The sequence below is a fragment of the Manacus candei genome, unplaced genomic scaffold (assembly GCF_025592945.1).
Source record: "Manacus candei isolate 608988 ecotype Guabito, Panama unplaced genomic scaffold, ASM2559294v1 h1tg000033l, whole genome shotgun sequence".
In the NCBI taxonomy this organism is placed as follows: Eukaryota; Metazoa; Chordata; class Aves; order Passeriformes; family Pipridae; genus Manacus; species Manacus candei.
Window position 1 is genome coordinate 13,649,220 of NW_026138081.1, and position 26,914 is coordinate 13,676,133.

Here is a 26,914-nt window from a genome sequence, read left to right on the forward strand (position 1 = left end):
AAGTAAAGCTGGTATTAGTATTAAGGTTTCAGGTTTCACTTCTGCTGGAGGTCCACATATCACTCAATCCCAGTTTACAATGACTTTTCTGTTCTTCAGTGGTTATATTTTCTCTGGTTACTCTCATATCATGAAGGCTGTGTTTGTGTATGCTGACTACAGTGTGAAGGGGGTACATCTAGAGTGAAATGTCGCTGTAGTAGCATTTCCTTGCTCTACTATCCTTGCCTGGGAATTCCCTGAAACACTGTAGACAGTTAAGGTGGTTTTCATTACAATAAACAGTATAACTCATTAGCCAGGGAGTATTCACAGCCTAAAATTGTCACCTTGGAAAATGAACTTTGGGACTTCTTTCTTCTGTTTTGATTGAAGTTCTTGCTGACTAACTGCTATAGTCAACTGATATTGATCAATACTAATATTGATGCCAACTTGAGTACACACTTAGAAAATAAAGCTAATCCAATCATCTGTATGCAACAGGGATGATATTTGGGAGTTTTTGTTTGTTTTTTTCCTAGGGATAAGAAGAAATATGTTTACTAGCTTGAAAATCTTTCATTGTTGAGCTGCATTGCTGCATTGTACAGCTGAAAATGCCTCTAGCGTTTGCAGCCAGTATGAATAAATCTCTTCTATATGGTGCAAAATACCTCTTACCAAGAAAACAAGCCTGTCTCCTCTGTATTCTTGAGTGAAAGATTTGGAGTTAATTGAGCAAGCAGCAAATTTTTAATCCTATATAGTGTTTACTTCTAAAATGGTATCTTTCAACCATGATATTTGAGTTCTGGAAATGCCTTTGTAGCAGAAAATCGTGAGGAGGGTCCTTCAGCTGTTACTGTGATTCATTGCAGTCCTAACACTTCATGTATTTGCAGTGTTGGGACTCACACTGCTTCACCTTTCATGTGTACCACAAGCAGTAGTAATTATTTTCTGTAGTTCTCTACTATTTCAACATAGCATTTTGATCTTGGCTCGCGCAAGTTTCTAAAGTAACTTTCCTATACTCCTGAGGCAGCTTTGTCAGAACACGTCAGTCCTGACGTTTCATATTCCCAGGATCTGGATCTTCCTTGCACAGAAATACACAGAACTTGAAAAGTTTCTATGTGCTTTTGAAATGTGCAAAAGTGTGAAAGTAATATGAACATTCTAACAATTTAAAGAATACTGTCTTTAAATTCTTTTTGTTGTTGTTAATGATGAGTGCTACATCAAGTCAACTTTTTCTCGTTGTAATATCCACCTCAATGTTGTATGTTTCGGGTTGGAGAGTTAATGTTTTTTGGAGTCAGGGTAATCAAACTGGTGTGTCAGCCTCACCATTTTAAGCAATTTTGAAATACAAAGTGGGATAGTAAGTAATGTTACAAAAAGAGAAGTCCAAGTACTTTGAATCTAAAATGTTCTCACACACTCTTTTTTCACCCCCAAGAAGATTAAATTAGTTCAGTACAGCTCTGGTTATAATGATCTGATTCTTGATGCTACTGTGATTAAACCAGGTGCATTAAAATAAGCAATGATAAATTAAAAGCACAGTAGAAATCTTAGTGGGTGTGAACAGATGAGTAATCTTAATTGGAAATAAAATATGCCCATTATTATGTGCTATAAATGGACTTCTATATTATGAATTGAAGAGATAAAAACTTGATGTGTGGTGCAGTGCCATATTAGAGACAATTCTGTACAAGTGTATGTAGTAAAGCCTTTTCTTAGTTCATTAAGAACAAACACAAGTTTTCAAGGTGCCTCAAGGTATGTCAGTAGAATTTCTCTACATGTGCAAAACCAGATGCAAGCAGTGACCTTTCTGTTAAACATTCAGATTTTCATAATTCTTTTAGAAAATGCCTTGTAAGTACTTTTCTTAAAAGTAATTGCACAGTATATTCACATTAATTTTTCTTCCCAGCACTTCCCAGACTACATAACGCAACTAGTACTGTTTTGAAATCCATATAAAATGGCAAAAATCTGAAGTTGAATAGTGATTACTTAAAACACAAGGAATCTAAGAAAAATCTGTTTCTTTCAGTTTAATGGCTCTACATGATCAACATATATGATGGAATTCTCCACACAAAGTACATGAATATAATTGACTTTTGTGAGAATTTGTTTTTTATTCCAAAGTAACACTCACTATTATCTTGCTTCAGTAGTAGAGTCTCTTGTGAAATTTCCATTGCTTCTCAGTAGGAACAGAAAAATGGTCTGTATTGGTTGGGTTGCCTATTGATAACACAAAATCACATTTGAGCCATTGAGTCAAAGCTTTCTGATCCTTGCCAAATTTCAAAAACCTATTACATACTATTCCAGTTGTGAACAAATTCTTAAAGAAATGTTTGAGGCTGTCCCTTTTGTGATTTCTGTGTGTGGAGCTACATAGATCCTACACTTAAAAAAGCAATTGCAAAATATGTCTCTTCCCAGGACCTAAGTATTTCAGAGCATTTGAAGATCTAGGAGGTAGTCTCAGGTATAATTTTCACTTCTGCCACATATGACATCGTTAACCTGAAACTAAGTGATAGTCTTAAGATTGTAAAGCCCAAAAACTTTTTCCATTACAATTATTAACAAAAATGAGAAAATTAATCCCAGTGCTTATCTCTGTAACCTAGAGCTCCAAATTTATAGCAATAAGAAAATTTTGGTTTTGAAACTAGGATTTGTCCCATAGAGCCAAAGGCTCAGTGAAAGAAGTAATCATACTTCTACTATAATTAGTCTGCAATATAACAATAAACCAACTTAGATAATTAGCTGAACAAAGAGTAACCATGTCACCTCTGAGTGCTAACAGCTAGTACTCTGTGTTTGCCAGCATTCCCTGTTGTGTTAAATTTAGTTATGCTAAAATATTCTGCGTGTACTGTACTTGTATTAAAAGATCTTGGTTTGCCTTATTACAACATTGTTCTTCATGCAGCTCAGCAATCTGAGGACTGAAGGTTACAGGGACAGAGAACTCACTAAGTTGGAGACTATGATCTAATAACTTTGTTCTACTTTACACCTCTGACCCTCATTTTAAAAATTATTCACATGCGGGTGACTGCCAAATTCTTGCTGTCTGCTTTCTACAACATTTCCACTGATCCTAAACTGCATAGGATCTGAGGCAGCCACCTTATGAGCTCATATATCACATTTATAAGCATCTCTAGAGACAGGTACTGCAGAGATACAGATAATGCAGAAAGATATTCCGTGGACTGCAAAGTTTGAGGGCTTGTAGTCTTGAATTGCAAGTGGAAAACAAGGTATGTTCTGGCTCTTGCTCATGTTTTGCTTATACCATCCCAATTTCTCTGAAGTATAACTTATTTGCTTCTTTCCTGTGTGATGACTGAATGAATCTATGAGTTAATTCTGAGAAAGCATGCGAAATTGGTAATTATCTTGCTTTAGACTCACTAATGCTGGAAGTAGCTTTTCTAGTTGGTCCAAGGAAGATGGAGTGTGTTAATCCTTACATTCAATACATGCTGTAAATCACATATATTTTCCGATTTTATCCAATACCAGAGGTAACATGATGAGAGGATAAGGCTTAGAGGGGTCTTTATACTAAGTTTGTTTTGCTTTTAATAAATTATGTCATTGAGTCGTGTGTGTCTTTTATAAATCTAAAATTAATACATTTCTACCACTCTCCAAAATTAAACTAATAATAAAGAAAGCCTCAAAGTATGATATTCATTTTTTTCCCTGTTAAATCTGCCTTTTTCTTTTTTTTTTTTTAACAGAAGAATTATGCTGGCTGCAAAATAAGCGAATTTGAATAAGTCAATTCCTACGCAAAGTCAAAGCTAGCCCCGTATTTAGTAAAGATTCAATGCATTTGCAAGACTTTGGACTAGACTCTCAGTAAAACAGTACTCAGACCTACACTCTCCTAGGGATTTTTTGGAGTACAAAGGTAGTACAGCATAGCACTCCATTCCCAGTACAGTACATGGAGAGATGTAAGTGCCTCTGTATATACTGGTACTAAAACCTAACTTTGAGCAAGATGCCTCATAACCCTTTGACCATATTAAACCTCCCCTTTTCCTTGTGCCCTGGAGCCCAGGAATTTGCAAGAAAATGCTATTCTGCTTCTGGTGTGCAGGAAACATTTATACCTAGATACAACCTAATCTAGGTGGTGATGATGTTCTCTTACCTTTCTTACTATAATAGTAATTGTAACAATTGTTAAACAAAAGGATCAAAATTCAGTTATTCAGCCTAATGGAGCTAAAATCTATCTTCTAGAAGATAATGTTAATCACAAGCCTATAGATTTGAAGATGTTTCTTGAACTTGGTCCATAGTGTTTGCTGGCCCTGAGCTGAATGGCATGGCTCATCTTATCTACATTCTTAAATTTCTTGTTTTTCCGAAAATGATGTTTCTGCTATGCAAAGTGCCAACTGGGAACAGATCTTAACACATCCTCTGAGTGGAGTTTGATCTGTACCAGCAAGGTCAAACATTTCTTGGGAATGAACAGGAGAGAGCATTAACTAACACATAAGTAGATCTTTCTAGATTTAGGTGTGAGCTATTTAGCTTGGACCCTTTCTTTGCATGCTCAGAAATTTAACTTGAAGGAAAATGGACCTTTGAAACTGAACACAGGCAGAGGCTGCTGAGGTACACTAGGTTAAGTACACACATATGAATGATTTTCACTGATGTGGGCTCAGCAGTTTATGAAATGCCCAATCAATATGCCATTTCCACATAAGTTTTGAAGTTATAATTTTAATAGCAGAATCCTTAAATCTTTTGTAATATTTACTAGTAGATGTGTGCATGCCTTTGGTGTTGTGGTCTTAATAATAAATTGACAAGGATAATATGCTCTGACAGGGATTACATACTGAACATTCAACTTTCGATTGATTCTCAGAGAGGGTTTTTCAACATATAGTTGAGGAATTCATCATTCTTTATTTGGATTTTTTACTTTGCTTTCTCTTTTCACTTATGCTGTCTTTAGTGGAGAGCTTCAGTCCAGGAACTTGGCATGAGGCTGTCAGGCTTCCTCACTGCATTTATCAAAGACAGCCACACAAATGAAGAAAGTTCAAACTGACATTCTTTGAGGTAATAGAATTTAAACAAATTCACATTGGTCCTTTTTCAGCAGTAACTCTCCTTACACACCTTGCACTGCCCTATTTTTTTATGCTCACCTCAGACTAATTGCCACCCTTTAACCTGCGGTGACTTTAACATCAAATCGCTGTTCTGCAGCTATTAGCTGTGCACACTGAAGTAGATGGCTCAAAGAGTTTGGGACTGTGGTAGAATTGGAAGATGATAAATAGGGTTTTCTTCCTATGTTTTATTGTCTGACACTGCCATCCTGTGAATTTATGTCCTTCTTCCCAAATAGATATACATATGTCCATTTGGAAATTGTACCCTCTGTGTTTTTCTCTCTTGGCACTGAAAATAATGAGCTGAAATTTAAGTGAGCCTTTTATTTTGTATACATGGTTTTATTTCAGTTTGTGCTCCCTAAGATGACATAGAAAAAAAAGTAAATGTAAGAAATACAAACTATCTAGCATCAGATTTTGCATATAACAACCCAACAAATGATTCAGTAATTATAGGTTTCCAAGAAGGCTGACTAATATATCTTGAAATAGATTTGATTTGATCAACTATTGGAAATTGCATCCTTTTCAAGGAGCTAAGTATAGAAGATTTTTCTCATATCAATATAATGCATTTTCCCCTATAAACATTTTTCCATCTTGGTATTAGCAGTTCCTCAATCTTAAAGAAGTATTTCTTACATATAAAGACTTTAATTTTTAAAATAAGCCATCTAACTGCATGACAGTATTCTGTATAGCTCACGCTAACAGCTCATAGCTGCCTGTTATGCAACCAAAGCTGTAAGACACCCTTGGCATATTGCAGGTTTTTCATAAACACTGGAATAAGATCCATTATCATATCTGTCAAAGCATAGTGTAAGTGAAAAATGTAAGCTCTGCCTCCTTACTTACTGTAACAAGAGAGTCCTGGAAAGGCATCTTTGTGGCTGTCAGTGCAGTGTGAATATATTTCTGGGGTAGTTAAATTCTTTTATAACTCTCCAGAATTTTATGTGACAGTATTGCAGGAAAGACCAAGTCTGTATTTGGTTGGATAGTTTCTCAGGTTCTTGTGAAAATCAGTGTCAGAGGTAATCAGTAGTTTTCTACACTAAGGAAGAATAATTCTAAAAGGCAAAACCAGTTACTGTAGTCATATGGTGTTTTACAGTTTGTTCCAAACCTTGCATATCAAACATCTTCAATTTGTAAGTGAAAAAATATTTAGGGAAGAAGGGGGATCTGCTCTTCTTTTAGTTTAGTTCTTGAGTAATTATAGTTGGGTTTTTCCCTTGAGTCTTAAGTTCACAAGTGTAATTTGTGGTCTGCTAGTCATACTGAACATTTTGTGTTTCGGACTCATTGGTTAGAAAGATGGAAGTGGGGGGAAATCACAAATGTCCTTTATGGACTACAGTAGTATTCATGAGGGGCAGTAAGGATGAAGTGTTTCAATTGCTGATACTTATAGCATTCTTCTTGCCAATTAGAAAAAAAAAAAAAGACTTTGATCTCGAAACAGTCAAATACTTTTCTCAATAGTTAAATTCAGATAAAAATAGAGGTAAAATAATATTCCTCTAGAAGAATGAATGTTTGATGAATTTAAGGTACTAATTCTAAAACCTTCAATTGTGATCTTGAAAAAAATCAGGCAATACTGAATACATAGCTGGAAATTTTCTTCTAAAATACCTTTTTTTGTTAATGAAGTCAAAATTCACACAGAAATGTTTCTCTTCTGAGCTCCTGAAATGTAACAAAAAGTTCAGTAAGTATCCTCATCTATTAACCTCTTAAAACAATATAGCAATCTATTAAAACAAGGATTCTGAGCAGGGCTTTATGTGAAAGTTCACATTGAAATGCAGAGGGCATTGCAGAGCCACTTGCCTGGTGTCAGTTAAGATAAAGCAGACAAACTGGTAAAAAAGAGAAGTTCCATATTTCTGCTGTGCATTTCTGAAAACAAAACTTGTATGAGTCATTTTACCTTCATTTAACCTGTAACACATTTTGATAGATTCCAGTGACCCATCACCCTCTAGGTGAAGTGCCCTTTTCTAATATCAAACCTAAACCTCCCCTGACACAACTTAAGGTCATTCCCTTATGTCCTGTTACTGGTCACCAGAGAGAAGACATCAATGCCTGCCTCTCCACCTCCCCTTGTAAGGTAGCTGTAGGGTGCTGTGGGGTCTCCCCTCAGTTTCCTCTTCTCCAGGCTAAACAAGCCAAGTGACTTTAGATGCTCCCTGTATGGTTTCCCCTCCAGACACTTCATCATCTTCATAGCTCTTCTTTGGATGCTCTCTAATATCCTTCTTATATGGTGGCACTCAAAACTGCACAGAGGACTTGAGCTGAGCCCCCCCAGTGCAGAGCAGAGCAGGACAATCACTTGCCTTGACTGGCTGGTGACACTTTGCCTGATGCACCCCAGGACATAGTTGGCCCTCCTGGCTGCCAGGGCACTGCTGATTCATATTAAACTTGTCATTGACAGTTGACTTGTCATTTTGCTATATAAATACCCTGATTTTCCTCATCCCTGATGACTGTGTTATATATTAAAAAATTGAAGGACACTTGTTTCCACCTCTCTAATCAAAGTCAAAACAATTAATTTTTTTTCAGCTCTTGTGAATCCCAAATAAATACAGCATTTTCTTCTAGTCTCAGTTGCAGATTCTCAGTGGTTTTGACAGGATAGACCTGAGCATATCCCAAACCTTAGTATTTCCTATAAAGTTGCTCAATTTGCTATTTTTGGGGAATAGCTTTTTTATTTATTTTATGCTTGATTGTTGTTCCTAATTGTTGTGTTTTGATCAAGATCCTGCTGCTCCTCTGGACATCTGATGGCTAAATTTTACATTGTGTTTAAGTTCTAATGGTGATTAGATACTCAGTTTTCATACTGAGTGTCTGTTAGAATGCTTCCACTCAAATCTCAGTCTTTAAATAGTTACATGAATGCACATTCTCAAAAAATATCTGATGTGAAAACTGAACTGCTCTTAATATGTACTGAACTGTAATGAGGGGCAAATGTAATGAAATGAAAAAGTTCTTATTGTATGTGGATACTAGATGCTATTTTTTTCAGGTGTTTAGGTAGACAGGCATCAAACTATCTCTAATCTCTAGATGATATTAGAAATCATAAAAATACATGAAGAAACTTCTAAACAGTGATAAAACAGTAAAACTGTGTTGGATCAGTTATTGTGTTCCAACTTATTTGACTGTAATAGGAAATACATAGATATATCCAAGGACAAAACCTTACATTTGAGGTCTGAAAGCTTGATGATGCTGTACTTTTTTGGACACAAAAAGTGTTAAATAGTTTCAGAGACCTGAATGGACCTTTAATGAATCTCAGTAATGGAGAAGTTACACAGAATGAATGGAGATAATTAACAGTTTGAAGTTCTGCAAGCAACAAGTAATTAGATTATTGGTGGATAATTTGTTTCCACAGATATTTTTACTATCTGGTCATATGCAAAATTTTGTTCTTCTCTTTTTATTCAAAAGAAAATTGTCTTCAAACCTTGGATTATCCCCAGTATGATCTTGGATATTAAGTTACTGGAAGAGAAAGGTACCATTTCAAAATATTTTTTTCACTGATTGTCCACAAGTCTCATTTTAATTTTAAATAGTATTTATTTTATTTCGTTATGATAGTTGTACTGTCAGGATCCCATAAGTGTTGACAGAAGGATTGTCTCTTTTTCAGACACTGCACATACTATTAGTAGTGATGCTCTTAAGGAAGGTAAATTCATTAAGCAAGGTAATAAGGAAATTGTATAGAGCTTCCTAGGATCAAACAAAACCAATGGAGAAATGATAGGTTTGAAATCTGAAATGGCTTCTTGAACCTGCATTTGTGCATGTTGCTGGACTCTGATAATCCTGGATCACGGACAGTCTGATACAAACCTGTCCTCTATTTCCTTCCTTCATACAGGGTAGAATTGTTTTCTCTTTCAGTCCTATAATCTTACCCTATAAAATGGCTTTTGTTCCCCTCTGCAGAAGAGTTGAAATCGCTGCTACTTCCCTTCCCTTTATATTTGGCTCCTATATGAATAGCATAACTATTCCACAGTAGTTTTATGCTCTACCAAATAAAGTAGATGTTCTTCTGCATTCCAACATTCACACAAACATTTTTTTTTCTTGCCTTTCTTCCTATCTGGGTGATTTTTAAATAGTCCAAGAACTACTCCTAATGAGTTTTTACAAAACAGGTAGTCAGTGTCTCTGTCCAGTTTAATTTGGTGGGTTTTTTTTCAAAGTTAATGTTAGTGTCAATTGTATTCTCTTCTCTTTAGGAATTGTTTTAATGACTCTGCTGCTCAGTAATCCATGGTCCTTGAAAGCAAACCAAAGTACATTGCTTTTCTGTGCACTAACTCAACAATCCAGTCAGCTAGAACAGGCAAAATGGAACACAAAACGTAATAAAATTTACACTGATTGGATGTGAACTTCAGTTATTGCAATCTAGCTGTCTAGATGGATTGGGAATTTGGTGGCTATTCATTTCTGGTTTTATTTTAGTAGAGAGAGAAAATGAAGATTGTGTGGTCTTGTCGTGACAGCAGGTACTTAGAGTAAGCTTCTCTGATTTCTTCTCCAGGGATGCTTAAAATTTCCCTATCTTGGCAGAATAAATACAGTTCCATTAGAAATGGGATAATAGAAATTTCCTACTAATTTGATGAAGACAATTTGATGTATTTTTATATTATGAAGAACTGTGTGATCTCTGACAACATGTCACATAACCTGACTGCCACTTACTGACTGGAAAAGTTTGTTCTATTTCATCTCTTATCATCTCCAAATGAGAGAATTAGACAGACTTATATGAAAAATAAACATTTTTCATCATTGTATGAAGTTTCTTTTTAACCACAAAAATCCAAATAAGCTCACACAATCATGTCCTCCAACATAAAAAAAATAAACATAGTCAGAGATAACACCAGTTAAACCTTTGGTGTGCTTAATCAGAATCTGAAAGGATCTTGTTAGATTAAGACCTGACTTGTTAAAGTTTGGTGCTATGCTTGTCAGTAAGAACAGTGATTTGTTTGTGTGTTTTATGGTTCATTTACTACAGGTTATTACAAATCCGTGGTGTTTTTTTGCTGGTATCATCAGAAGTACATATCTTCTCTGACAATGATGGCTGGAAGCATTCTGTGATCTTGAAAACCATTTTCTATACTAATCCATATTACTGCAATGTCAGGCTCCAATGTGCATGTTCTCTATATCTTAATAACAATTCATCAAATTTTCTTTCTTTACAGTTTTGGAGGCTTTTTTTTCCCCTCCACAAACTGTTTCCATAATTTACTAAAGAATTTCTAAGAGACAGACGTTGATTGAAAAATTCTGGTAAAAAAAAACTGCAAAAGTTAGTGACTTAATAACTGATATCCCACTTTTTGCATCAGGTCATGATGTCAAGTCATCCATTTCACATATCACTGCTGCTACAGAGGACAGAGTGTTAGAACTATATTATCACCAAAGATATTTGATATTTTAAACGGTGATATTGTACCAGGAGTATTCTCCATGCCTTAAGTATGAACAGATTCCATATAATATTACTTAATTGAAAAAGGTAATAGAATTCAGCACTGAGCAAGTAGGCAATCAACAGAGGTTCCACCATCATCCTAAGGAGAATTACTAGTTATAAATATAATAGAGGTGGCGAATTTGTTTTTGAATTAATTGTTGTATAAGTACATTGATAATTATTATACCATATATAAGTGGATAAATAAAAAGAACATATTGTGTCATTATCTGAGGCTTCATGATTAAGTTCATAAGATAGCTTGGCAAGGTACATAAAAAAGTTATTATTGCGTTCACTTCTAGTCAACAGTTTATCTAATGAATATCCATGTTCAAGATGATTTAATTGGTTCATTGAATTTTCTTCTACTTTGATTGAAAACTGTCACTCTCATTTCACAAAGCCTACAGGATAGAGTGCAACTGCTAAGCAAGTGTCTTTTTGGTTGGATCCATTCAGAAAAGTAAAAATAGGCTGCAAATAGTCTGATTTGGCCTATGAAAATGAATGTATAGGTGTTCAATGTATGGTATGAAAGAGTTAAACTTTCAGCTTCAAAACAAATATGAAAGCAAGGAAAGGTACTTTTGGAGAAAATGAACTGACGAAAATATGGTTTTAAACTCTGCTTACGTTCCCTTAGCACAGTTTCTGATGCTTTTTGCACTTTTAGCATTGAGTTGTGTAGGTGTCATAGCAAAAAAAAAAAAACCAGAAACCAAACATGATTAATATGACTGTCAGTCTTGAAATGACATATGGCTTTAGGGTAGCAGAGAGAAAGCAGAGTCTTGGGCTTAGTGTACTGGGCAAGCCCACTGAGAAGTCCATTATCACATGGGAAGACTGAAAAACATTGCTTAAACTACATCAAAAAAGAATGGCACAGTGTTACTGCCCAGGGCCTTCTTTTTAACCAGTTGTGGTTTCATATTGAAGTGCTTTATTGAGACAGAAGACATTGAAACAAAATGAACAAAAGATTTAGTTCAAAATTTTGACATAGGGATTATATGACCTGGAACCATAATTCATTGTTGGAATTCCTGGGGTGACTATAATCCGAAGCCTAAGAAATTACTCATTTATGAGCACATATATGAGAAATCTGACATTAATAAAGTTTGATGGTGTGATTCATATGACTAGAATGCTAGAATCAGTGGTAATGGGCTATGTAAGTGGATGAAAACAAAGTGAGGAGACATTTTATGCAAAAGGTCTATTTCTGTGTGAGGCTGAAAGACGACAGTTGACTCCCTAAGGATATAGTTGTTATTTTAGAAAAAAAGAAAATAAAACACCTTCATTATCATAGTAGACTTTAATCTGAGACACTTGCTGGAATATTTACCAATTGTTAAATATTGCTAGACTTTCTAAAAATTATAGATTGCATCTTCATGAGTCAAAAGAAGCTGTCTGAGGGATAGGAAAATAAATTTTATTAGGTATGATTTTATTATGAAAAAGAACTGTGAGCTGAATAATATAGAGGAAAAGTACGAAAGAGAAAAATGCAAATGGCTTCTGGGAGTCATATTAAGACCATTTTACAGTATAAAAGGAGAAGTTGACAACACTCATATTTTTTAAACTATACACTGGTTAAGAGTAGAAATGGAAAGAAATTGATAACAAACCAAGAAAAAAAGGAAAATTATAACATTTAATGCAGTAGAACTACTTTATAGAAAATGGAAGGAAAAATCCTCCTTCAATAAGAGATCTTTGAAAAACTGGTAAAGAGTAAAGAATTTTCGTAATAGTACAAGTATAGTATAATGCTATTGTAATATAGCGCTGAATGGAAATAGAAAAAGTGTCAGTAACAACATACAAGCTAAAATATTAAAAAACTATACATTGTATTTGGGAGAAAGGTATGTCAGAATCAATCCTAACAGAAAGATGACTGCTTCCATAGGCGTTTGTAAAGAACAAGAATGTGAGCTGTGTTTTCCAAGCAGAGGACACCAAACTGAGACTCCCAGGTCTTCCTCCAAAACTGTACTTGGAAGGTGATATCAGTATGTTTAGATAAAGTAAGTATAAGAGATTTATATTTGTGCATGTTGCTGCCATGACTACTATTGACATACTTCATCCAAGTCTTGTGATCACAGATGAGAACAATAAAGAAAAATGGAAAAGGTCCAAATAAAACTTACATGTTACATTACTGCTGGTAAGAAAATGTTCTTTAGGATTTGGTATTGATTTCCTTCTTATTTTACTTAGTCTGTTTTCTCAGTCATTATAGTCCTGCATTGGAGACCAGAGATGTCTACAGACAGTCATGGGAACATAGAACATATGGTTAAAGTATGGCAGGGGGAATAGGTTAGAATTTGAATAAATCATTAGCTTTGATTGCTAATTTGACTATTTTTCATTGTGTCTGCTCTCTGCCTTTGAGCATGTCTAAGTAACACACATGCGTTTAATGGTATGCATTTCTCCTTGTTTTACCACATTAAGTAGAAAATTTTCCGTTTTTTAGATTCTTAGTGAGAAAAAAGTAAGAACATAATAAATGCTCTATTAGTTGGGACTAAAGGTCCACCTGGCCTATGGCAGGGGGTGTTGGGACTGGTTGATCTTTAGAGTCCCTTCCAATCCCTTAACATTCTATTATTTTTTGATTCTATGATACTTAGGGATAAACAAAAATCAATGTAGTAAATGCAGTAGAAAGCTTAAAAGTACCATTCAAATGCAAAGAATAATCACTTATTATTTGAAATTGATATGGAAATTCCAGATCATGAACATGTGGAAGAAATTTCAAATTTTAATGGTGTGGTTGAACTGTGAGATGAGGTAAGAAAGTAGAATAACAGTGTGGATGCTAAGTCCCTTGACTGCCTCCAAACTTGTGGCTGTGCCACGCTTGCCTCAGGAGAGGAAGCAGAATTGGAGCCAACCCTAATATGGGCTGCAGTTTCACAGAATCACAGAATATGCTGAATTGGAAGGGACCCCCAAGGATCATCGAGTTCAACTCCTGGCCCTGCATAGGACCATTCCCAAGAGTCACACCATGTGCCTGAGAGTATCATCCAAATGCTTCTTTCTGTCCCTGCTTCTTCCTGCCCAAGCCGAGGTAGGGAGCTGTGCTCCAGAGTTAGTGTTCTGGAGGTGACAGCCCCTATGGTCCTGGCCCACCTCTTACCCTTCTCTGAAGAAATTTTGACTGAGTATTTTCCTACCTGTCCTGCAGCAGGGCTGCACAGAGTTGTACAAAGAGAGAAAGGGGTTCCAGAAAAAAAAGAGGGGGTGGGCTGTTTGACCAAGAGGAATGAGTGACCAAGGAGAGGAGGAAAAGAATATTTACTAAAGAGAGAAAAGCCCTTCCCATATGATTTTCCTCATGACCTCTCCCTGTTACCTCACACTTTACTTACCTCTCTCAGTTCTCCTCCTAATCTGTCTTAATCACAAAATTTTGCAACACAAAATTTTCAATATGTTGAAAAATTTAATTTTGCTCTTAGTCCTATTAGCATTTTTGAGCTGTCTCATTATGAATATGTGAGAAACTGATGCTTAAAATACTAAACTGTTTATTAAAATAACAAGATACTTTGATAAACAGAAATGAATCCCCAAAGTGAGCCTGATATATGCTGTTTTGATGTAAATCCCAAAAGCAAGCCTGATATAGTTGGTTTTGATGGCTCTTTCCATTGCAATGACACATAAAAAGGAGAGACGCTTTTTCCAAATGAAGCATTGTTGACTAAAAGGTAGAAGTATGGAGAAAAACAAAACACAACTCAAATCCACCTAGGACATCTGCAGCGGTGTAATTAAAGAGTTCATTTCTTCTCCGATATTTAAAATAGAACAAGTAATTTCTTCAGATTATATGACATCAAATACTTCCTTGAAAGAAAGCAGAAAAGCAAAACTGCATAACTAGGATTTGAGTTAATCAGGATAATACCACATCAAGATGTAATCTACTGCTGACTCAAAATTGGGCAGTAATGACTAGTGCTGGACAAATAGAGCAGTATTTGGGAACATTCATTCCCAGTTAAAGGATTAATTCACTTGGTAAATCTCTCTTTAATTTCATAGTCATTTCTGTAAGGCAAGTTTATAATTCTACAAGTATGCACATGGGTTTATATTTATATTTGAATGATGTGCATTTTTGTTTTTCATAAAACTTGCTAGACCACATTACAATTTCTTGGAGGAAAACACATCTTGAGAAATTATGGCCATCACTTATTGGTTCAATGCCTCTTTAAAAACCTTTCAGACATTTGGTAAAATGCTTATTTTTATGGAGTCAGAATTCTGATTCTGTCACAAAGTACTCTATATGTGATGATAATGTAACATCAGTTTGGTGTGTATATGAGCAGTTACAGAAAGTTTTGAATTCTGGAAAGTGTGAAGAAGATCTTTTCTATTTATCTAAAATAAAGTCAAAGTGATCAGAAAGAACTGTCTAATAATTCACAGAATATTCTGTGTTGGAAGAGACCCACAAAGATCATCAAGTCCAACACTTAAGTGAATGGCCTGTATGTGAATTGAACCCACAACCTTGGCATTATTAGCACCATGGTCTAACCAAATGAGGCAATTCCTGGCTTTCTAACACACCAAAAAAAGGCCCCTCCAGAGAGTGAAGCCTAAACACTATAAATTTAGACTTGAAGTGAGGTCTGTATTTTCTAACTTGCAGTAAAAGGATGTAAACTTGTATTCTTCACTCAAGGCCTGGTGTTTCATGCCTCATGAAGGAATTGTTGAGTGAGCCTCATTGACTTTGTGATATGTATTATGGCGGTAGATCTAAGCCTTCATATCATAGAAGCAACAAAACAGTCACTCAATCCACCAAAATCTCACAAGTCATTTAGACTACGCATGTAAGGCCAAGGCTTCATTGTGCTGCTTTTTAATTCCTCAGGCTCAACTGTTCTGTAATCTCAAGACAGTACTCTTAGTCTTTGCTCAAGATCAGTGAGCAACCTTTCCCAAGCTGGCAACTGGATTTTTTTCATTTTTGTTTGTAAATGATAGTAGAAGCCACAGGTAACACAGAAGTGGTAAGCCAAATGAACATGATGTTGTTTTTAACTGGGGTAATAATGTTCACACGGTAGGATAAAAAATGTGAAATACACAGAAGTTGCAGTAAACACTTATCAAATAGGTAGCCAAAAGGAAAACTTCCTTTATTTGTCATAGCTTGCTTGCACTTCTAGGCTGCTTCATTTCTGATGTTGAAGAGAATCTGTCTTCAAAGATACTTAAGAATAAACTTTCCAACATCTAAGGAATGTAAAAAAAAAAGTGAATAATGAGGACATATCTGTGTTGTTCCTCAAATCAAAGGGAAATTTGAAAGCATTAATAGAAAAAGGCACCCTGAGTAGCTAAAACTGTATTAATACCACAGGGATGACAGGATGACTTAAAATATAGTTCCAATTCATTTTAAAGTGTTGAAAGGGGTAATATCTACAATTGGATATTATCCTTACTGAATTTTTACATCCTTTATATTTGTCTTTTTCAGGGTCACAAGAATGTGATTTTCTCTTTCAAATTAAAATCAGTATATGCAGACCTAAAAGACTTGCCTACAGAGAATCTGGTTTTCATGACAACACACAACATTTTTAACTACCATGAAGCAACCAAAAGGGTGGTCCTACCAGGTCAGTAGATATTGAAATTGATCCTTTTTCAACTGAAGTTTACAATCCAGTAAAGAGTTTAAGAATGTATTTTATTTTTATCATATGCATAGTTGCATTGACTGTAGTGGACTGTAGTTACTGTACTCAAACATGGTGTGCTCAACTGTGTTGCTGCACAAATGACCACTTCCGGGTCACTAGCACTGAACACCTCTTCTTCAGATCTCTTGAAAATGTCATGGATGATCCTTATATAAGCTCTAACTATCTAACTAGATCAATGGGTGAATTTTGGTATATTCACAATGTCTACAAATACAAGATGGAGGTCACGAATCCTGATAAACAGGCCTAAGAAACAGACATATCTTGAGTAACATTAGTATGAATTTACCTTCTCTTTGTGATCTTAGAAAACAGATGAAAAATTCTAATCACTTGTTTCTTTGAAAGAAGGAATAAGTTTGGGAAAAAGTATAGGACAGTATTCCTATTTTTACACTAGATTTATCAATCATGGTAAAGAGCTTCAGCCTGTTGGATTCCAATCACAGATGTTGATTTCATTGCAAAAAACCCCAAATAGGTAATGGTATGTGTTCTGCAAAAACAATGTTGGAATGACTTGTTAACTAAATTTCCTAGGAGACAAAAGTTTGTTACACGTTAGTATTTACTTCTCCACCAGTCACAAAGCAGTCATCCAGCTACATTTCCCAGACTTTCCAGCCTGTCTCCTCCCTTCTGTCCTCCCTTTTCATCATATATGAATGGGTTTCATGTTTCAGATCTGAATGTTAATGAATTATTAAAAATGTAATTAGGGGTACATATTTACACTTCAAAGTTTAAATGTGAGCTGTTTACTGTTCACAAATACGAGCAGTTTAGAAAAAAACTTAAACCAATTTTTCTGCCTCTTTGCAGGAATCTTTCTGCTATCAATCTTTGTAAATCTCATATACAAATGTAAAAATAGATGAAATGATAAGAAGGGAAGAAATCATGGAAATTATTTCACTCCACTTGGTTTTTTTGGTGGTTTCAGAGGTGGCTACTCTGATTCAAATTCATTCTTTTTCCCCAGATGTTTAAAGTGTCTTTACACTGTAGATTCCTTATGCATTATATACCATGTTAAATGTTGTTTAATTTCCAAGGTGTTTAATTTCCACTTTTTGTAAGGGTTTTCATGGTTTTAATCTCTGTCTCTGTAAAACACATATAAAACTGGAGCTTGGATTTTAGGGAGAATTAAATCCTTAACTTCTATATATTGCCTTGAAAATCAATCTCTCATACTCTCACCCTACCTCCCTTCCTTCTAAAATTTTTATTAAAAGTATGTAAACCTTCAATCTTTAATCTTTTCTTAAAGCCTGAATTTTGGCCTTAATGATATCTTTTAGGAATGACTACTGGATGTGGACTAGACATTCTATATGACCTTTTTATGTGTTTTTGTCTCATACTTACAACACTCAAAACGAAGACCTTGAAAGCTGCCTACTTTAATACTATTTTACAGCATATTTATTCTTCAGAAACAGACAAGAAGTTTATTTTTTTTTTTTTAAAATATTCTACCAGGAATTTGTATTTCGGAAACACATACCAAGAAATAACATCAGTCATGCACATGGTTCAATTAAATAGATCTTACTATCAGGGGTATTTCATACTTCCTCATCAGGAATATTATTTAATACTCCTGTTATCAGGTTTTTTTCTGTTAAATCAATACTCTTGTGTGACTTAGATGTCACAAAAAACATCGATGATGCAAATAATTGAAATTTCTTGCTTCAGTAATAATTCTTTTCAATATGTTTATACTGTTAGCACTTGAAACCTTAAGATATTTATCAAGCCATGTTGGCGAAGCCTTTTGTAGAGAACATCTCCAGGTTTATCTTAGCCAACAGTAATCCCTTTTGGAGTATTTTGCAGAGAAGAACATCTTTAAATGTCATCTTGGCCAATAATAATCCTCTTGAGTCTGAAGCCCAGAATGTAGCAGGCTGTACTATTGCTTCTTCAGACCCCAAAACCACTTCACAGGAAGTCAAACAAGCAATCATGAGTTTCTTCTCAGAGGACAAACAGTAGATTTTGAAGGCACTGAATTGTCATGATAGTTCCTCTTTTCCCCGTTCATGATATGCCTACACAAGATACACAAAAGTTTCTACTTCTTTCAGATGTTTGTTGGTGGTTATATGAAACGACAAATACAGGTATTTCATTTTATAGACATGAAAAGTTTTGAGGAAGAAAATGATAATGAAAGAGATGAAGAATATCAAACCCCAAAATTAAAATATATGATAGGAGATTAACATATACAAACCACAATTTTACATACTTCTTGTCTTAACTAGGTATAACAGCCTCTGAGATCAAACCAGTGTAACATCAAATTGCTTTTTTACACATGGCTGATTCCATTTTACTTTTATTGTTTTTCAGAAAAAAAAATATTTCTCTACCTCAAGTTTTAGTGATGTGTTTCAATTCTGTATTTGAAGAAATACATTTCTTTCCTCAATGCCAAAGGAAAGAAAGTCAGTCTGTAACTCTAGAGAAGGGCAAAGTATAAATGTGTGTACCCTGAGAAAACATTAGAATCAATGTTATTCAGAATTTCAACACGAAATAGTAAATAATGATGTCTGCCTGAAAATATCACTACTTAGTGTGAGTGGAATTCAATTCTTTGTTTTGTGATAACAGTTCATATAACAATGACCTTCTTAAAATAAGAGAAAACATCATGTTTTTTGAATACACTGTGCAATGATTGAAGTTCAGACTAATTCATGCCCAGGTATTTTTGAAAGAAAATTTTTCATCATGAAGTAGTAGTTAAGTTTTCTGGTTTGAAACCCTCTTGGCAATTAAAACGAGATCATTTCCCCTCTGTGCATTCCAAACAGATAGCAAGTAATTTATTTCTGACATAATCCAGTGTTGCAAGGATGGCACTACTATTGATGAGTGGATTTATATATTATGCTAAATATTGTTCTGAAACTGTGATCATGAGCAGATGTGTTACCTATACAAGTTGCAAGCCTGCAGAAACAAATCTTGCTCTTTGGAAGCCACCCAGATCTTCTAGATTAACATAGAACCAACTAGTTCTGGATCATTCATCTCATTATGTGATGTTATCTTAAATATTTGATATAAGTAAGCATCAATGATTAGACCATCATTTCTCAATGCTAGACCCCTTTGCCCTTAACAGCTGTCCTGTCTTGGGAAAAGCTGCAACTAGCACCCATGGGCTAAGAAAAGACTTATTCTGATAAGACTTTTAAGGAAGAAACTCTCTGGTATTAAGTTAGAAGATTAATTCACTAGATTTCAGAAAGTGTAGGTTACTTTCCTGCCTCAGGCACCAAAAGGGTGTATGACCACACACAGGTAACCTACCTCGGTATATTATTTGTTTCTGTTTCTTATACAGTAGGTGAAAATGTGTGGCCAGGTTCCTGGTTTTTTTTTCTAATTTCTGGTCACATGAAATTATCTCTGCAGTAAAATGGGTGTTCATATTAAGGAAGAATTTTGCAGAAGTTTTTCAAGGATTTATTTTTAATTGCTAGCTCATCTGACTTTCTGAAAATAAAATGTGGACTTTTTGTATCTCTATGTAGCAACATAGTAGCTACATGTGACACAATTTATAAAACTGATATATGTTAATGATAAATATCTGATTTGGGACTTGGAACAGACCTTTGAATGTTCTGTATTAGGTGTTTAGTATAGGATTGTGGTCTTCTTAACATCTGGAAAATTATTCTGTAAAAAATAACTAATAAAATTTAGTTTTGTCATAGAAATACCTTGTACTGTGTTTATTTATTCTGGAAAGCTGTTGAGTAACACAAGCAATCCTGATAAGTTTTGTACTTATCAAAAGTAAATGAAAAAGGCCTGGAATGGTCCATTTGGGTTGTAAAAGAGAAAAAGAAAGTTGCTTAATTGTAATAAACGTTCATCTGTGAAAAAAGCAATTTGAGAACAGCACAGGGATTATGTTATACTTAGATACTCTCTGATGCAGGGAGCAGACAAAGTCTTCCAAGCATGATGCTTCATTGGCTGAGAGTCATTTCCCCATTCTCCTTGGGTCAGTGATTACTTAAATATTTTCTAGAAAGTAGAAGAGTTTCAATGGAAGTGACACTTCTCAGTAATTGTAATGCCTTGTATCTGCTAATGTTCTGACCTAGTTGAGCATTTAGGAAGCAGCAGTGTTACTGTCTTTTTATAGGTTATGTATAGCTTAGATTTCTAGCTCCAGTAAAAAGGCATGACCATGAGTAATAACTGTCAGAATCCTCAGTGGCTGAGAAAGTGACGCAAAGCATTGTCCTTTTTGTTGGTATTTGTGCTAGAGAAATATTTCTGTGACTTCCTGGCTTGTAGAAATCCTTTTCTTTGGGGGGATCTAGAGGGCTCACCTTGGAAGTGTGAATACCCTGACAGGACAAGGCTGGTGAGAAATAGGAAGTAAAAGTTGTTTATATCCTACTTTGATGTGACAGGATAGAATGTTCTTTTGAGCTTGAAATGTCCTTCCACAAACACATAATGTACACCTAAGCACATCATAAATTGTAAAAATTGAAGAAAATGTAAACACTGTAAGACATGGGGACACAGACTCTCATCAGAACTCAATGCAAATAAAGATCTGCCCACAATGCTGTGCACATTGTTGATGAATCAATTATAAACGGTAGGAGCCTATTCTTCTCTCAAGGCACAGATGTAATTCCTTCTGATTCTAAATGATTTTTCAAATTGTAAGTCATTTACATATCTAAAGTAAATAAAAGATAATGTGAAAAAATCAAATTAAGTAGGACTCTTACAGGTAATCTATTTCTTTCCCTTTTCTGTTCCTTTGAGTCATAAAAGTGCTATCTTCCATTTTACTGTGCACAAATGGTATTGAAAAACAATAGAAGCTCACTGTTTTCAGGAAAGATACCCAGTGTTGACTACATGTGTCACATTCTATATGAGGTTGCTTTTTCCATTATTGTTTGAGATGAGATTCCATTAAGGACTTGCAATAGAAGACCAAGTGTTTGATATTGAAAAGGGGTCAGACCAATATATTTTAGACAGGAGCTAGCTAAATAGTTGTAGTGAATATTCATCATAATGTGAGCATTTTTTTTAATCTTCTTTGAGAACATACTTATTCACTAGTTTTTTGTCAATGTAGCAATTTACACTTGTACAAAAAGGAGGACAAATTTGAGATGTAAGTTATTTCCATACTAAGCTGTTTCCTGGCACTTCTACATGTCTGAAAGTATCTTCAAACTATAAGTAGGTGGACATTCAGATCATCTGTTATCTGGAACCTAGACGTGTGACATATGTTCTCCTCTAGAAATGCTTGTTAAAGATTGTGGGCTCTTTTCTGCTTCTTCTCCTAGTTGATTGTATATTATGGTTGTTGACTGTACAGATAACTGAGTATCTTTAATAAACAGAAGGATTTTTGTTCCACAGATGCCTTTTGTCACCTATGAATATAAGACCTTATATACTGGACAACCTTTCATCAAAATTTAGGAGAATTAAAACTTCCCTGCACAAACATACATGAATGAGACTTAATAAGAAGGCATCTAGTTGAACCAGATAGAAATTCAGTATTAAATAAATATACATAAACTATGTTTTACAGTGTTCAATCATCTCTAGCAATCAGGTCCCCTGCCAAAGTTATCTGCTGCACTGTCATGTACTCATCATACTGAATATGCCGTTTGATCGATCTCACTGCACATAACACATAACTTACTAGATTTGTACTTAGTGCTCCCAGCATGGATACAGCTGGGTCAAGACAGAATTTCTCTGGAGAAAAGATGTGTTGGTAGGTGAAACATAATACTAACTTGGATGGATGTTAGATAAAAAGAGGCTTATTTTACTACTCTTACAAAAAGAAAAAGAATCAGGATTCTTGTATAGCATATTCATGAAGTACTGCAGAGACCCAAAGTTGATGTTCTTTTTATGGACCAGAAAGACAGGCACAATATTGCAGGTATTCAGAGTCATCAAGGAAGATGGTGACAAGTAATGTTTAATGGAAGGGAGGAATCAGAGAATTCCTTCAGCTGTGTTCAAATAGATGTCTGTGAGGAAATCTTATGATTACAGTCTGAAGATATTTTTGGACAGAAAAAACAAGACTGGGACACCTGGGAATACCTCATATAGAAACAAAAGATAAATTTGTGTCAATAAATGACACAGACCCAGACTGAATAAAGAACAGACCATGTGGTGGGTTGACCCTTGTCAACAGCTAAACTCCCACCCTGCCTTTTGGTCACTCCTCTATCCCAGGAGATGGGAAGAAAAAAAATGAAGGAAGGCAAAGAGAATTGCAGGTTGAGACAATGACACTTTAATAAGAAAAGCAAAAGCAATTCCACCTACAATGTTTTTTTTATCGTTTCTAAACATAAGAAAGACAAAGAAAGGCACAGAGATAGAGAGACACAAACGTTAAAATGTGTTGTCAAACTATATTTGTATGTTATTATTTCCTATTAGCCTGAGAGGAGGGTATAGACCCTAAATGTTCAGTTCATAAGCTTATATAAGTACAAACATACAAAAGAACTTTTGTTCTTACAATGAAAACAGTCCTCAAATTCTTAGTGTTTAATTTTCCTCTTCTGAACTGCAGTTTCCTTAATGTTTCCTACATGGTTCTTTTTTGTCTCAGACTTTAGATAAAATCTGTTTATCCAATTTATTTAACTGCTAAAAGAGCTGAAGTTTGATAAAACATGTTAATTACATTCTGTTTCAAAATTTTATCCATTAGTTACTTTCTATTTAATTGTAGCAAAGCTAAACCAATTTAGGACGAGAGTTTTCTTCAATCTTTAATACTCGAATAGCCACCACAAATGCATTATGGATGTAAATACTGTGTTGGTTGGATAAAAACTTTAATTACTTTAAAGTGATATGTAATTTCTTTTAAAAGTTTATGTGCATACTAAGCTTTAAAACATTTTTAATAAAAGAATTTTATGATATATGACTACTAGTTAAGGGAATACTGTCAAGTATGAATGTAAAATATTAGGTTTCAAGTCTTTACATATTAGAGCAATAATTTTTTTGAAATATAATATTCTTATTAATTTTGAAAGGATGTGCCCAGAAGCAAGTTTATGATTTTCATGCTGCATTTAAAGAAGGAACTTTCATTTATCTTGAACCCTTACCTCTAAGATGTAAGTACATACACATTCAACAAAAGCTGGAAATACCAATATATTTGGTATTTGAGGTTTGAGTATGAGCAGTGTAAGATTGTTGTTTCATCTGAAGTTCTCTGTATATTCATAAAGTTTGTATTAGAGCCTAAATTAATTGGATTTTGCCTCCTTTTCAACCATCTTTGAAAAAACAGGATAAATTCTCATTTCAACCCACTATAATTTACTAACTTCATAATCTAGTGGGGTAAATGAAAAAAAATATATATTTGATTCCTGTGATTTATGGTAGCATAGACCATTCAGGAGAAAACAAGGTCTCTGGAATCATTAAACTAAAACTGATTTCAGCTGCTAGTAGAATCATTTTATATATCTCATCAGGTACAGCAAAACTAGGTTCTTTCCTAATCAGGACATCCAAGTGTGTGGACACTTGCAACATTTAGAAACTGAAGCTTTCTGGTGGATAGAGACCTCTCAAAACCTGCTTTAAATATTGATTAGTTACTCTAAAGTAATCTAAGGTGGAATATGGATTGGACAGTGGGGATAATAGGAAGATAATATAATAAACAATGCTGCTTAGTAGATCTTCTGAACAAATGAGGACATTTAAAATATCGGTATTTCCCAAGACAGAGGAATGAGTTTTATGGGTAGAAAATATAAATAGCAAATCAGTGAAGCATTTTCATTAGTGGGGACTAGTGTATTGGGAATGTAAGCCATAAATGATCTCAGCTGGCAGAGGCAGCTTGAACAGTCTTACTATCAGTGATATACTTACATGTATAATTAAAAATGTGAAACTAAAATGCATTTAACACATTGTGCAGACTGAGCCAATATTTATAATTGATCAGAATACAAAATCATGACATGTTGATAAGAAACATTACAGTCTGGGAACTGGAATATATTTATATGTGGATTAGTCACTGCTTGTATTTCAATCTCTCTTTTAGTCATAGAATCACAAAATCACCAAATATTTTGAGCTGAAAGGGACCCACAAAGATCATCAAGTGCAGCTATTAAGCGAATGGTCCACACAGGGATTAAACCCACAACCTTGACATTAGTAGTACCATGCTCTAGTTCCCTGCCTGATAATATTCTACTTCATTTAGTCTTTGTGAGATACCTTAAGCCCCTAATGGTTTTTTTTTATTTTTCTAATATTTGTAAAATTTGTAAATTTTATAGGTAGGTTTTAGAAGCAGAAACCCCTTTTTGCCTTGTTCCTTTCCCTTGTTTACACATTCCCTAACCCTCTTACCCCATTCTATGCCTCCCATATCAAACCTACCCCTGAATTCAGTAGCAGTGTTTAGTCTTTTGTCAAGGCAAAGGCCCAGACTGTTTGGAGAACAGCATATCAGAGCCTAAACCACAGAATACGGTCAAAAATTGGGTAGCTATGTGTCCTTTGTGCTCTGAAGATGGTGAAGATGAGGAAGTAGGGGGTCCCAAAAAGACCCCAGACCCAATTCTCAGGGGGAGGGCCCGGGGCGGACCAGGGGAAGGGTCAAAGGGTGGACACATCTGGGATTGGATGGATAATTTTATAAAATGTAACCTCTCAGGCACGGCCTGCGCGCATGTCGTATACCATCTTAGCCTTGGCAAATAAACCCTTTCTTATCTCACCCCTAATTAACTGCTCCGGAGATTTTTTTTCAGCACCAAAATCCACAGGCAACAATATATGTCTATGTAATTATTAATATGTGCATATGAAGACGCATACAGTCTTGGCATAGAAAATTACTGAAATTGTTTCTGCAAAAATTAATCTTACTTGGTGACTTATGTTTGATTGCTCTACTTTGGTGAAGGTATTCACCAGTTTTTTTTAAAGAGACAAGGCTTTTAAAGGTGATTCACACAGAAATAAAGATTCCAGTTTACATAGATCCTAGTGAAAACTGACATCAGGACACATCCAAGTTTTTGCCTTAATCTGGTATATTGTGTGCTTTAATACTTGTAAATACTTAAAAATGTAGCACACAGTGCAGAGAATTCCATAAGCAACACCAGGGAGTACAACAAGGGATAAACCATTAGAACCCAGAGAACTTCCAATATATAAAATTGTTGATGTTGCATTGTACATCTGCTTCATGTTTATACTTTGTGCTTCTCATACACAGGGTTTAAATGCAAGGGAATCTAAAGCTCCATCAGAAACACTGAATAGCATTGCAACATTTTTAACTACTGTTTAGGACCTCAGTGTAGGTCTTTATGAGGCAATATAGTCATAAACTGTCTTGCATTTTTTGTCACTAGCCTGATAAGTCTTATATCCTTATGGGAAAGTGTATTAACTAAAGCAGGAGGAGAGCATCTTGCATAAACGTTCGTGGTTAGAGCATCTGCAAACAAAATAAAATAAGTGAGCTGGATACTGTTCGGTCTAAGAAAATAATTAAACTCATTCTTCCAATCCCTGGATGAGTATCCTACATATAAAGTAATATAATTTCCAGCACACTCTTCTCCATCAGCAGTATAATGAGCAATGTCCTGACAGCTATTGTGTATTCTGTGAATGTATGCTCGTATTGCACAGAGCAGCAGACTTGTGCACTCCCAGGATGTCTTGACTTTCACAGTTGTTCAACAGCTCTGAAATGTAAGTCTCTACTTTTGCATTTAGCAAAGACTGAAAATTTCAACTTTGATCAACTATTTATTTTCAAAACATAACTAAGGACTTCTGACGTATACAATTCTGTAGAAATACACATGCATTGCACATTAAAATAGATGTCTGATCTTTGCTAAGCTTCCAGAATGTAGCTTGTCAACAAGTTCCTCCTCCCATACATCTTGTGTGGTAGGCTTTTTAGCTAGTAGATATAATTTTTATCCTCCCTTAAAAGTAGAAAAACTGACAGGAGAAAATGAAGTCATTCTTGTCTTATTTTTGGGGATGCCCTGACAACAGAAAATGTACTAGGTTTATGTAAGAATATTGGATGCAGAGCTTATGAAAGGATAAGCCTACCTGAAAATTGTCAAGAGCTACCCACTTTCAATCATTCCTTCTTTCTTAAGTATATAACAAATGACAGGAAAAAAACCTTCCTACCCAGTATTAAAGGGCAATACGGTACTCAAAAAAAAAAATACAAAATTTATTCAGTTTTGTCATTTTTGCTTTAACCAGTATAGTTCCTGAAGGACAGAATAATTATACCCATAAGACTCACA